The 5703-nt window shown below is 37.4% G+C and overlaps 1 pseudogene; it reads right to left on the reverse strand.

Annotated features, from left to right (window-relative positions):
- Nucleotides 1-2402: 2402 nt before the first annotated feature.
- Nucleotides 2403-5236, reverse strand: LOC104656890 (annotated as a pseudogene).
- Between the last annotated feature and the right edge of the window lie 467 nt (nucleotides 5237-5703).

Raw genomic sequence — 5703 nt, forward strand, 5'->3', positions numbered from 1 at the left:
CCTTGAGAACTTAGTGACAGGTAGTAGGTCTGACTTAGCAAAGAAAAATAAAATGTAAGAAATTCTGAAAACATAAAATGCTTTATTAAATATTGTTGACTAAAGAAAAACAATAGACTTTTAAAGAATTAAAGTTGATTTTATTCAGAAGTCTTACTGAGGACTATAGACTGAGGCCTGCAGCCTGGAACTGTTACCGGAAAGGGGTCTCAATTCACACCCCAAGAGAGGGTTTGTGGATATTACAAAAGGAAGAATTCAAGGTGAATCCATAGAGTAAAGTGACAACTAGTTTATTAAAAAGTAGAGGAACAAAATAATGGCTACTCCATAGACACAGCAGCCCTGAGAGCTGCTGGTTCCCCATTTTTATGGTTATTTCTTCATTATTTGCGAAACAAGGAGTGGATTATTCATGCCTTCTTTTTTTCAGACCATATAGGGTAAATTCCTGATGTTGCCATGGCATTTGTAAACTGTCACGCACTTGTGGGAGTGTAATAGTGAGGGCCACCAGAGGGCACTCTCATCGCCATCTTGATTTTGGTGGGTTTAGGCCAGCTTCTTTACTGCAACCTGTTGTATTAGCAGGATCTTTATGACCTGCATCTTGTGTGCACCTCCTATCTTATTCTGTGACTTAGAACGCCTTAATCATTTGCAGCTCAGTAGGTCTCAGTCACATTTTACCCAGCCCCTTTTCAAGATGGAGTTGCTTTGGTTCAACCGTCTCTGACAGAACCAGCGCATTAGAGAGGTTCCTTTGGACTGCTCCTAGGCTGTAGGCCTCAGAAATAATTCTCAGGATGACTTCCAGATAAAACTAGCTTTCTTTCTTTGTTTGTTTTGTTTTGTTTTTGTGGGCCACGCTTTATTTGTTCTTTTTCCTCAAACAGGATAAGCAAAGATACAGACTATTCAATACAATGAAATAGACAAAATGAATTATAAGAGACTGTGATACCACTTGCTACATTTAACCTTATTTTATTCATGCTTGCCTTGGGATGGGGAATAGACCATTCAGTAAAAACATACAGTAAAATCAAAATGTCTTATCATGTACAACTTTTAAACTACCATAATAATGTACCTTAATTATTTCCACACACACAAGTTTAACATTAATTTTTTTAATAAACACAAGACTTCTTGGAGTAATTTACAATAAAGTAATTCCTAATTTTTCTTTACAGATAAATCAAGCACTTACACAATACAAATTCCTATGTACAGTGATCATTTACTTAAACACTTAAGTATATTAAATACATGGACATGCTTAAGATAAGCTGACATTATATATTTAGTTAGGTAGGCAACAAACCGTAGTGCCAAATGGAATAAGTGTATTTGCAAATACATTTTAAAAACTAAGTTACTTTTTTTAAATTAAATACAGAAAATATACTGATTTGCTAAAATAAATGAGATGTGATATATTGACACTTCACTATAAAGAATGCATATCGGAACATTGATAAACAGTAAATGAGTCTTATTAAGAATAGTTTACTACAATAAATGTTGGCTAAATAAATGTGCATATTGTGAAGCACTGTGAATGGTATATGTTTTGCCACATACTTTTGTTATCTTGAGCTAGATAACACAGGTGTACCCAATTTGGCAGTCATTTCCCGTTGCTACTAGTATCATATGTTTTAAGAAATGTGTACAGTGTGAAAAACTTAAAAATATTCATGAATAAAAAATGTTTTAGAAAAAAATAGATATTTTCAGGCAATTATGTAGAGTCTCACGGTGTAAATTTCTTTTTTTTTTTTTTTGAGGCGGAGTCTCGCTCTGTCGCCAGGTTGGAGTGCAGCGGTCGGATCTCAGCTCACTGCAAGCTCCGCCTCCCGGGTTCCCGCCATTCTCCTGCCTCAGCCTCCTGAGTAGCTGGGACTACAGGCGCCGCCACCACGCCCAGCTAATTTTTTGTATTTTTAGTAGAGACGGGGTTTCACCGTGTTAGCCAGGATGGTCTCGATCTCCTGACCTAGTGATCCGCCCATCTCGGCCTCCCAAAGTGCTGGGATTACAGGCTTGAGCCACTGCGCCCGGCTCACTGTGTAAATTTCAAGGCAAGAGTTGTTTCCTGTAAAACAGATCATTGTTCTATGAGAGGATGTGTTTTACTTGTCTTAGTGCATTTCTTTTTCCTCCTCCAGTGTTGCATTATTTTGCTCTATTCTTTATTTTTGTATGCAAACGACATGCCAGTTAAAATGAAAACTATCTCATATGTAGAAAAGAAAGTCTGGATTGTAAAAACGAAGAGCTAATTCTTACTAAATTACACCATCTGATTCAAGTAAAAAATGACCTAAACACTAGTGATAAAATAAAGACAAAACACATTTCATGAAGAGAGCAAAGATAAATGTCTGCTGAGTGTTTTAGTTCACATGTTTTAAAATGCTGCTGCAGGTTTTGGGAGGAATTTGAGGGGAAGACTCCACAGCAAAAGGTGGTAATGTGGCCTGTATTGACTTAAGTGGTGACCCAACTGGACTGCGAAACTGCGGGATGCCTATGGGCTCGAGGTGCTTGTTAAAGAGGAATTCCACACTGTTGTTCAGAAATCCTTCATGTCCTCTCTCCCCAAGCTTCCCATCCTCTACCAGTTCAGTTTCTAGTATTTCAGCATCTTCTTTCCTGTTAAATAACTTGTCTAAGTAACTAGTGTAAATGTTTTCCTTCCCCACTCATTCACACTTCCTTACCTCACAACAAAACTAATTTGTGATAAAATAATTCTCCCCACCACCCACAAACTGGCTGTCCCAAGAAGATTGGTACAAGATTTCTAATCGAGCCAAATTTGCCATTTCTTTTTTCTGTTTTTCTTGGCTTACTGTCTTTCATATCAAACTTTTCATTTCTAGTTGGAACTCTGACCTATTTGAGTTATTTAATTTCTCAACAACATCAGTAGGCTCGTCTTGTGAACTAAGTTGAGTAGTTTCTACAATAAAGGAATCAAAAGCAAACCCCTGATTTTTTTTTTCCCTTTGTTTTTCAACCAGTTGCTGAGAGGCTTCCTCAAGCACTATCTGGGCTTTAACCAATCCATTCCTTTCACATTTTCACTTCCTTTCTTATCAGATTTTTCTCTGCTTTATTCTTTCCAACTGGAAATATCTATAATAACACTGGGTTCATAGTAATGGTTAATTTTACTCGCTCTCCAAACTAAGTTATCTAAATATGATGATGACCTGGCTTTGTAGTTACAAATATGGCTACACTTCAAATGCCTATTTGTTGTTATGATGATCTGGGTGCTGCCAGAAAGGCTTAGTAGAGCAATTGGATCCTCCAGATACTTTATACTTTTCCCAATGTCCATCCAAATATTTTCGGGGATCAACTTGGACTTCTTCATCGGTGACATCAGACAGAGTTCCTGGGTCAAGCAGAATTTCATCAATATCAAATTTATTATGCATAGACCAATCATGTGCTGAAAACTAACAATCATACCTTTCCCAGTTATAAATGTGACGGTGAGTTTCATCCATGAGCAAAATGTCATAAACTTCATCGTCAATGTGAAAAAGATGACTTGAAATTGGCTCATCCATTGGAAAATAACATGCACTTATGTAATGATGGGACAACACTTCTTCTGCTGTTAACCCATCTGTGGGGATAAACATCAAAATTTATTCCAGGAAATCCAGTGCTTCTCAACTAATTCCCTGAAGCAACTAAGTTATAGGTTTTTGTGGTTCAGTCATTTAATTTCTAATGTGAACTGAAATTACACTGAGAAGCTCCTGACAATCTTCCTCATGTATAACAGGACTGGATTCTAAAATCAGCTGCACCTGTTTGAGTTCAGGTGCACCTGCAGAAAGGGTTTACCAGTCAGCATTTCAGCAAGGATGTAGCCTGCAGTCCACATGTCAATGGCTTTACTATAACTATTAGGAGAAAGTAAAAGATGTGGAGATCTGTACCAGTTAGCTACCAATCCATCAGAAAGATAATCATTATGGGAATAATGAGGAGCCATGATCTCTGCAAGACCAAAGTCCCCTATCTTCAGCATCATGTCTTCAGTGTTAATGAAAAGATTAGTTAGTTTGAGATATCTGAGCAATACATTTGCAGAGTGAATATACTTAAGCCACCTTAGCAGCTGATACATGAAAAGTCTGGCATGCTCTTCCGGTAAAGTGTCCTGCTCCAGCATATTCGCCAAGTCTGTCTCCATGTAATTCTGAAAAACGTAAATACTGTTAAGTTTGGTAAGAGAGTTCACATTGTTTGTTAATTGGCTTCCACTGGTACTAGGAATTTCAAACACTTTCACAATGTTATGATGTCAAATCTTCTAATAATTTTGATTTCATGTAGAGCATTTTTGACAGTCTGAGGATCAGTAAGGACAATTTTCTTGATGGATTCTCTTTTATCGCAGTCATCATCTAGAGCAGAAAAAAAAAAAAAAAAAAAACAAGCTATTGCCTCCACAATCCAAAGGTTTTAAGTTCATATATCCAGAGCCCAGATCAAAACCATGAATGTTCATGAGACTTTCAACTTTCTCTGCCAGTTTGAAATCTTTACTATTGGGTTTTCCTTTTGAATCGTTGAACTTGTGTAAACAAGGAAGAAAACTGACATCAAAAGGAAAGATCTTTTAAATGGAGAAGAAAAATAATTATGCTTCCACAGCAAGATAGTTTCTTGATGTGCATTGCATTTTCCAAACAGGCTTGTTCAGTTCCCCTTAGATATAAAGCTCAAAAAGCTCTACTCATATTGAGAATTTAAGAGATTGCAGTACTCATAGTTCAAGAAAGGGACAGTAACTCTTCAGACATTTAAAGAAAACACTCAAGAAGCTCCAATGGAATGAAATTGTATACTATGCACCCAGATTTACTGTGATAAATGATTTAACGTTTAACAAAAATATGAATAAATATGCACACAACACAACAGGCTTCTATGAACATTCTTCTCACAGTGCAGACACATTCAACGTTGGACTGGCCCTGAGCACCATTGCTCTAAGGTGCTGGCAAGCACTATTTCCATTTTGCTTCTTTTCTTCCTTTGTTGCTATATATTTCATCAGAAAGCCCTGGCGGCTGTTGGTTAACAGATGTCTTTTGTTAGTGATCAGGTGGCTCCGGCTCACCACAATCACAACCAAAGCTACTGTCCATCTTACTCTGATCCAACGGGACTTCCACTCATCAAGAGAGTGTGGACCCATGGTCAGCCCCCAGTGTGGGCTCACGTCTCCAGCTGTACTGGCGGCAGCAGCTGCTTTGCCACAGTTGCTGTCATGACAAACTCTATTTCTCTAAAAGCTTGACTTTTTCTTCAGTTGACAATATTTATTTGAAAAGAAACTGAAAGTGAAATGTTAAAATACAGTGAGAGATGTGATTCTCAAATGCCTCCCATGAACCAGCAGCATCAGTGTTACCCAGGAACTCAGTAATTTAAATATTTGCACCCCACTCCAGACCTTTGAAACATGAATCTGAGGATAAGGCCCTGAAATCTGCTATAACGAGCCTTTCAAATGATTCTAATTTGCTTAAAGCTTTGAAAATCAACTGACACATGGAGTCAAACGGAGATGTTTATGAATAGGACTCATGTAACTTAGCAAATTTTGCAGGTTAGAAGACTCTTTGTTGTTTATCTAGTTGTTTCATTGTTTGTTTTAATTAA

This window comes from Rhinopithecus roxellana, chromosome 13 (assembly GCF_007565055.1).
Source record: "Rhinopithecus roxellana isolate Shanxi Qingling chromosome 13, ASM756505v1, whole genome shotgun sequence".
In the NCBI taxonomy this organism is placed as follows: domain Eukaryota; kingdom Metazoa; phylum Chordata; class Mammalia; order Primates; family Cercopithecidae; genus Rhinopithecus; species Rhinopithecus roxellana.